Source organism: Neopsephotus bourkii, unplaced genomic scaffold, assembly GCF_033783945.1.
Source record: "Neopsephotus bourkii isolate Nb327-2 ecotype Australia unplaced genomic scaffold, CSIRO-AGI_Nbou_v1 NB_1767, whole genome shotgun sequence".
Taxonomy (NCBI): domain Eukaryota; kingdom Metazoa; phylum Chordata; class Aves; order Psittaciformes; family Psittacidae; genus Neopsephotus; species Neopsephotus bourkii.
Genome location: NW_026902241.1, coordinates 7065780 through 7074409, shown reverse-complemented (window position 1 = coordinate 7074409; position 8630 = coordinate 7065780).

Genomic DNA, 8630 nt, shown 5'->3' with positions numbered 1-8630 from the left:
ATGCAGTATTAAAGGTTACAGAGAATTATTCTTAAATAGTCTCAAGGGATGTTTGTTTACACAACGCAGACTTGATAAAGCAATTGCAGGTAAAAACATATGCCAAAAACATTTAAGCAAGAGCATCTGTCACAATCTAAAATACGGAGTTCTGGGAGAGGAGAGAACGAGAAAATAGGAACAGCATAATTGCAGACAGGAAAGGACAACAGGGAAATAATGACAACTCAAATATAGCAACTTTTTTTCTCTCTAAAATGACACTTCCCAGCTTGTGTCAAAGGGGAGGGGAAGAAAGATCTCCTGTGATTTTTATCTATTGGATTTTGCTCTGAATATGTGCCATGCTCTGGAGCTGTGGCTGCAGCAGGCCCAGCTCTGCCACTCTCAGCTAATAGGTTTGATTGCTCTCTCTAAAATTATACTTACAGATACTGACCTGCGAGTCAGTCTGACACTCGGCTTAACACTGGAAAGAAAGGCCCCCAGATAAGGTGGTGTGAGAGTGACTGGTGCAGACTGACAGCCTGCAATGGAGTTCTGCAGCCCCACTGACACTTCTGCTGCTGCCTCTCCACTCACACGAGTTGCAGTGTTGATGGGGAGATAAGTCATTGCAATCCACAAAGTGCTGGTGTTTAGTATACAGTATTTATATTTTATGAATGTTAACAAGCAAGAGGCCCTGCACAACTGAGCAGTTATGAGCTCAAAAGGTTTTGTGAGATATTTTCTCTAAGGGCTCATTAATGTGGTCTTTTAATGGAGTACTTGCATATCTGAATCTTTAACTGTAGCTATAAATAGAGTTTATAAGCACTTGACAGTGTGTGGCAAAGCTGTGTTAGCAGTGCTTGCCCTGCTTTTTTAAAAGTTCCATTTGCAAAGGATATATAAGAGGTGGAATTTAAACGTTTCCCAAAATGCAGACATGTATACTTCCTAATAATGCTGCACTCCGAATATCGTTTTCACGGGGTTTAACATTTGAGGGAATATTTGGCATGTTCCCTCAATTAACCGAGCATCACAACACCTCAACAAAACAGCTAGTATTCCCATGCTGTTGAAAGGAAAATTGGGGCATAAAGAGGTCAAGCTGCAACCCAAGCATTCCACAGCAAGTCAACAGGAGAGCAACAGCAGGAAACAATGAGCTCTAATTACCTGCCTTAATCATTAAACCCAGAAAGACACATTCTGCCTTTATTTTCACTGGTGCTGCAGTACATATCTAAGCCACTGACACTCATGTGATGATCTAACCTTCCATACTGGGTTCTCCTGCATGCAAAACATCCACACTGTGCCGCCCAGTTGGCTTTTCCCTCCTCTCGATGATCATTTTAGGATAGACAGCTCATCAGCCCACATGAGGCAACCTTAAATATACTTTTGCCAGCCCTAGCAAGGAACCAACAGAATTACCCAGCTTAATGTACTATACAAGAGTGCTGGTTTATGATGATATAGTAAAAGCTGCTGGAGGATCACAGCTTTTAATAAATCATTACACACTATTATCCATAAAATAGCCATTTCCATGCACTGCAGAACTTGTGACAGCTCTCCTGTTTTGCCTGGCCACCTGGGGCTGTATCCATGTAACACATCTGCACCACATCCACACTGCTGCCCTATGTGAAGAAGCAATCACAAGTCAAGTGTGACAAATTGAAGGACTGTTTCCCAAAACATCAGTGACTTGAAGTATCCACCACAGCCTAAAAAACCTGTAAGGTGTACATAGGCTTTTCTTCACTTTTTAAAAATACTTAAAAAAAATGGATCTTTAAAATGCTTCCCAGTTTAATGGGCTCTGGAAGCCTTGACAGCCTCAGCAGAGGAACAGGGTGGTACATCCACTTTTATCTGCCTTTCCACAATACTCATCCTATCTGCTAGATGCATTGGCTTACTTCTCCAGAAACACAACAGGGACTGAAGCCTACATGTGTCTAGAAAAGGAAACATCACAACAGTTCCTGAGGCCTCAATGGGAGATGCATGCTGACCTAGCTTCAGCGTTCAATGATATACAGCATCTACTTGGACACAATTACAGACAATTACTGGGGTGTGGGCCCTGAACAAATTGACAAAGCCCCTTTAAGATGGTTACAGGGTACATCTTGTCCTCTCTGGCTGATGGCTTTTATAGGTCATTATTTTACACTAGCTATTCTTAATGCTTCCATTTTTGGTTCATCTCTGATGCGACTGCAATCGAGTTTTCCGCATGCATACACCCTGAATTTATTTTAACTGTGCTCAGTGTTTAGAAGGTAAGTGAGGATGCTATTAGCTACCAGTCTGCATCTATGAACGATCACTTATTGCTTTCTCAGTGGTTTGGTTCAGACATGTGAGAGAATATGTTAGCTTGTAATGAGACTATCATGGGCTGAATTGTTTGAGAGCGCCTGTTGTCAAATGATTACTTTTACCTAGAGAGGGGAGAAAAATCAGCCAGAATAATTTATAGCTTCAAAATACTGTTTTTTTTTTGTGAGCATGTATTAGATGCTTTAACACATTAAACTATTGTAAACCAAAACATTATTAAATATTTAAACAGTATTCTCTTTCTCACAGAGGGATAAGTATCTATTTGTCTTGTATCACAATTTTATCCACTTAATGCCTTTTCAGCACCATGGTGTCCCACAGTACAAGCTCAGGATTGGTACCTCCTGGAGGAGTGAGTGGGCAGCTGTAAGGATGCTGATATAGCAGCCACATCCTCCTGTTAGAGCAGAGAAAGCCCAATAATTGTTTTGCCTCCTCCTGTCCCCCTGCCACAGAGATACATACTTCTCTTTGCTCTTTAATTTGCATCTTCCTCCTTCTTTCTCACTGTCAATCTTCTTTGCCTTAACCTTCTTCCCTCTGCTGCCTCTCTCCTCCCATACACAACTGGTCTCTGCCCTCTCCTCCCAGAACATTTGCTTTTTCCATTAGCTGTCTTCACCTTCCTCTTAACAGAGCAAAACCTCTCAATCCTTCAGCCCCATAGTTTCCTCCTATGCTCATGTTGCCTCTTCAGCTCTTTCCTTCATTTCAGTGGAGCTCAGCTCCATTTTGCCTGCTTGCAGTGGACTCTGTCCCTGTACAGAGTTTCTGAGCACACGCTGGTGCACTGAGCTGAACACCACAGAGGCTGGGTCCAGGTGGACAGATCCAAGTAGCACTTGCTGGGACAGCAATTTATTTCTGGTGCCTCTCTCCAGCCTGGCATTCACTGAGGCATAATCCGTCTGGACATTTTTGCCCAGCTGCAGGTCAGCACAGATCCATCCCTTGAAACAGCAGTTGGGTGTTTCTCTTTTGGCACTATGGAATTGTCCATGGGAGGACTTTCCAACTGGGGCCCAAACAGACTATCAGATGGGGAAGACAAAGCCCAACATACAGGGTCTGCAAACCAGCCACCTCCTCAGCATACTTACTGCTGTTTCTCATTTGGTGTCCAAAAGGCTGCTGTAATTGATTCAGATGGAAGCAGTAGATCATCATCTAGCTCAAGAACGATAACATATTACCCCATATAAATATAGATAGGACTGAGCTAAAAAAATTACTGTGACCAACTGGGGAGGCTGGTTCTGCTCTTCTGTACTCAGCTATAAATCAGGTTTAGTGAGGCAGTGTAGAAAGCAAGACAGAGTGGGCAAAAGAAAAGAGCTCTGCCTTTTGCCTTCAGTGCTAGATTTTGTTTTCCTGGAAGAAAAGCCAGAGACAAAACACATAGAAAATAGCCCAGGACCCAGCCTCTGGCCATAAGGACAAATATTTCAGCAGGGCTTACACCATAGGCTGAACTCTCATTTGCTCTGCAGCAGCATGTCCACATCCAAATGGCACACCTCTCCAGCACATGCCACCCTGAAACATGCTCTCTCTCAGCTCAGCAGGCAAGCCCTGTGTGCAGCCACATCTGGGTTCCTGTATGGGATTTAAAATTTGGGATTTGACCTGTTAATCCTGTTCAAGAGAGGCAATCCTTTCAGCTGAGGCTGCAGGGGACACTGTGCTTTTGTAGCCAGCAAGCTTTGGAAGACGCAGTTGTGCCACCTGGGTAGGTGCAGACACAAATTTACTCTAGGAGATATGTGAGCTGCTGCAGTGGTCCCTACCATTACCCTGCCTGATCACATCCCCCCACCCTCACTGAGGCCTCCGACAACATTCCCACTATTGCAGACACAAGGTTAGTCAGTCTAACAGGCGAGTTATTTTCAGCTTGGTTCAGCCTTAATTTATCTGGGGTTTATTCTTTCCCATTTCTGCTATTTGAATTGGGTTTCATAGGAGAAAAATGAACAAGGCATAAACATACAGTTGAATGTTTCCCTGTTAAATTAAAGTTTAGAGGCTATCCCCTATTCCAGAACAAGCAGCTGCTCTCATGTTTGGTGTGTTTTTCCTTCTCCCCCCGTTTAGTTTTGCTCACAAATTCTATGTTTACCTGTGAAGCAGGTTGACCCCTTTCTGTCCTCAAGCTGTGCAGCCCCTGCCCCACTCCCTTCCCAGGTGCCTTTGGGCATCAGCCATCCCTGGTTTTTGTGGTTATTTTCCTCCCTCCCTGAAGCACAGCATTGGGGGGGGGGCGGCAGGGCAGCCCATGACAAGGTGTGCTTGGGCATCACGTGCTGCAGGTGACATGGGTACCACATGCAGCAGGAAAGTCAGGAAGCTGCAAAGCCTGTAGTGCAAACCTTCTACATGTGCTTTTATGGCATTGGGTTCATTGCACTTTTATTGGAAATTTACTGACATCAGTGAAGAGGCATAAAGTTCACTTGAAAAAAATGTCTTCCATAGCAAATTTCACAATTCTTGCTATTGTCTGATAGCAGCAGTTTTGTGTAGATTCCTGAACAAATAGATTGTATCACTGATTCTTTGAAGCAAGGTGCATGCTATTTTATATATTTTAATCATAGAATATTTAGGGTTGAAAAGGACCTTAAGATCATCAAGTTCCAACCCCCCTGCCATGGGCAGGGACACCTCACACTAAACCATGTCACCCAAGGCTTCATCCAACCTGGCCTTGAACACTGCCAGGGACAGAGCATTCACAGCTTCCCTGGGCAACCCATTCCAGTGCCTCACCACCCTTACAGTAAAGAACTTCTTCCTTATATCCAATCTAAACTTCCCCTGTTTAAGTTTTAACCCATTACCTCTTGTCTTAACACTACAGTCTCCAATGAAGAGTCCCTCCCCAGCATCCCTATAGGCCACCTTCAGATACTGGAAGGCTGCTATCAGGTCTCCACGCAGCCTTCTCTTCTCCAGGCTGAACAGCCCCAACTTTCTCAGCCTATCTTCATACAGGCGGTGCTCCAGTCCCCTGATCATCCTCATGGCCCTCCTCTGGACTTGTTCCAACAGTTCCATGTCCTTTTTATGTTGAGGACACCAGAACTGCACACAATACTCCAAGTGAGGTCTCACGAGAGCAGAGTAAAGGGGCAGGATCACCTCCTCCAACCTGCTGGTCACGCTCCTTTTGATGCAGCCCAGGATACGGTTGGCTTTCTGGGCTGCAAGAGCACACACTGCCAGCTCATGTTCATTTTCCCATTGACCAACCCCCCCAAGTCCTTCTCCACAGGGCTGCTCTGAATCTCTTCTTTGCCCATAATATGTATCGACATATTTGTGTTCATTTTGTATTCATATTTAGTTCTATATTTATACTTTTATGCATTTCATATACTTGTACCAAATAACATGACACAAGAGACCGAGCTCTCCAGCCTCCTGACTTTTTCTGTAGAAAGTAATTTCAATGGTAAAATACAGGTTAAGAGCTAATGAGTAAAACAGATTAAAACTCTGCACACCAAAGCAACACAAAGATCAACTGAAATGACCCCACAGCTGTAAGATAGAGATATGGTTAAACTTGAATACGGTTCTTCTGAAGCACTGCTTGGGGTAGAAGAAAAATTACCCAGGAATAAAAACCTGCAACCTACCACACAGCAACAATGTAAGTATAAGGTAAGGCCAGGGGCCAGTTCCTGCTCTCATTTTTCATGCTAATAGTCCCTTTAACTTCATTAAGGCCAATCTGAAGGCTAAAACAGGCAATATTTAGCTGCTCAGTGCAGCTACAGCCATTTCTGCACATGCTGAACTGAAACCAGAGCAATCACATGGCATCACTTCCCCATTCTACTCTCATTGAGACCAAGCAGCAAGGGGGAGAGGCCTGGCACCAGAACAACATCAGCAGTTGTTAGTGCAAGTGACTGGGTTTCACCCTCTGCTCTAATATGTTTTCTGTGCAACTGCAGTTTGCTCAGCTAAAAGCAGAAATAGCAACACTTCCTGACCGCATGGCAGCACTTCAGGTTCCAGCTGTCCCTAGGGCACTGCTGACCCCAGGGAAGAGGGCTCTGCAGTGGTCCACCATGTCCCACAAGGAGTACAATGGAAAGTGGGCTTCTGCAAGCACCAGAAGTGAGCAATCACAGCTCTTCCCCGGTCTCCTTGTATTTGTAGCATTTATGTTGCTCCTGTTCTTGCCTGGAGCAAAGCTGGTAGAGAGAAGCAGCAGAGACACCTCCCTTGAAAAGGTATCTCATGTTCAAACCCTTACCCTGGTGCCTCTGCCACCTCCTCACAGCCACCAATCCTGGCTGACGCCAATTGCCTGCTGCAGCCACCATCTGTCATGGCAAGAAGGAAGCAGAAGCACAAAGACTTTGGCAGCTCAGTGCACGCTGGGCACATCAAGCATCTCCTTTTGCCAGGAGCAGGTTGGTTGGTGCGGCAGGACTAGGCTCAGCAGCACCTGACAACCTCTAGGACCATGCACAGCTGTGTGAGGTGGCCACTAAACTAAGGACCCTGGGGAAGGGTCCTTTTCCTGACCTCTTTGGAGACCACAGCTTTGAGGGCATCTCCTAGTTTGGTTCACAAGACCAGCCCCAGGTTGGAGCCAGGGTGCAGCTCATTTCACCCAACCTCCAGCCAATTTTCCATACGTCTCCGCACCTGAGAGGCAACATCTGCCCTTTGAGGTTTATTCAGGAACATTTATGAAAGAACAGTCATTTCTCCAAGCTTTTGGGATGGTGGGTGCATGTGTTTGCATGGACCAGGCAGCCCAGGAGGGTCAGCCCCATGGTTTTGCAAGAGGGAGAGGGAGACAGCTTCATGAGATGCATGTCTCACGCAAAGCAAATGAAACTGCACTGTATTATGCAAGAAAGACATTTAATTTTCATGAGAAACGTGAAACCAAAAATTGGGTATTAAAAACTACTGTTTGTACAACTGCCTTCTATTGATCAAGTTACAGAAAACAGCCATGAGTGAGGGCTGTGGGGAAGCCAAACACACACTCAACACACCATCCATCTCCATTCTCCAAATGTAATTATAACAATATGGGCGACATGAAAAGACAGTGAGTGTAACACTACACACTGGTAATAAAAAGCTGGAAATATTTGTGGGTATGAGGGGAAGCTGCTGAGCAGAGGCAATGCAGCCATCTTCTTGGGGAGCTGAAACATGCTTGAGGAATAGAAGCTTTAAAAAAATCCCACTGAAAACAGGAATATTTTTCTTTCTGTAAGGAGAAAACCCAACCATTACAGTAAGGATGAAGGAACACTGCAGGATTTCCAACTGCCCAGTTTTAGTATTGCATGTGGTACCTAAATTGCCTTACAATTAAAAGTTGCTATAACACAACACAAAAACCAATCCTGCACTATGTCAGTCATAAAATTATTGATAGAAAAAGGTCTTATAGAGTTAATTTAGGCCCTGTTATTGTCATTGCTGGCTTTAAGTAGCAGGACTCATTTCTTAACGAAGGCCAGAGCACTGTTATATAGGGATTTCATATAGAGAGAGGTAGGGTTTAAAAGCAAATGGTCAGAGTTTAGTAGTTTAGATTTCTTTTCTGTGATGAGGATTTATTTTTTCCTTCTACTGATAAGGAAAAAGCCTTATTAACGAGGCCCCAGCGGTAGCTACACCACTGCCACTGCAGCCCAAGAGATGTACACATTTTTTTCCCAAGGAGGGTTTAACTGCTTTGTAGATTCATAAAGATATTTCACAGAGAAGCTTTATTCAATTGGAGCTCTTAAACCTCCTCTGAAATGTTGTGGTATTTCGCAAGATACGTGGCCTCTGCTATGCACATGATGCCGGTAGGTTTCTAGGCACGCAAGTTCAAGAGCTTTATTTTCCAGATAGTTCTTTCAATCAGTTCAGCTCGTTGGTAAGACCACAAGTGCTTCAGAAAGGAGGAAAAAGGAAAAATAACCCCTAACTCTCCCTGCCTCCTACAGAAGTAGCCGGATTTGATGCTCTTTGCAGAGCAGCTTGGACGCTGGTTTCAGCAGCTTGCAGGTTCACAGCCCTGGAATGTTTCTGGTGGGTTTTTCCTCCCTCGTTAGGAACATTCTTGTGATGCGGGGGATTCCAATCAAAACTATCATTACCCTCCCAGTGCAAGTCATTCCCCTGCCTTCGGATACACAGCTGCTGAGCTGCAGAAAACATCACTCCACAACTACAGAACCCTTTACAGAGGGTTTTTTTCCTTAATGTTGCATTTTCACATGCTTGTACACCCAACCCCTGTGGGGGAG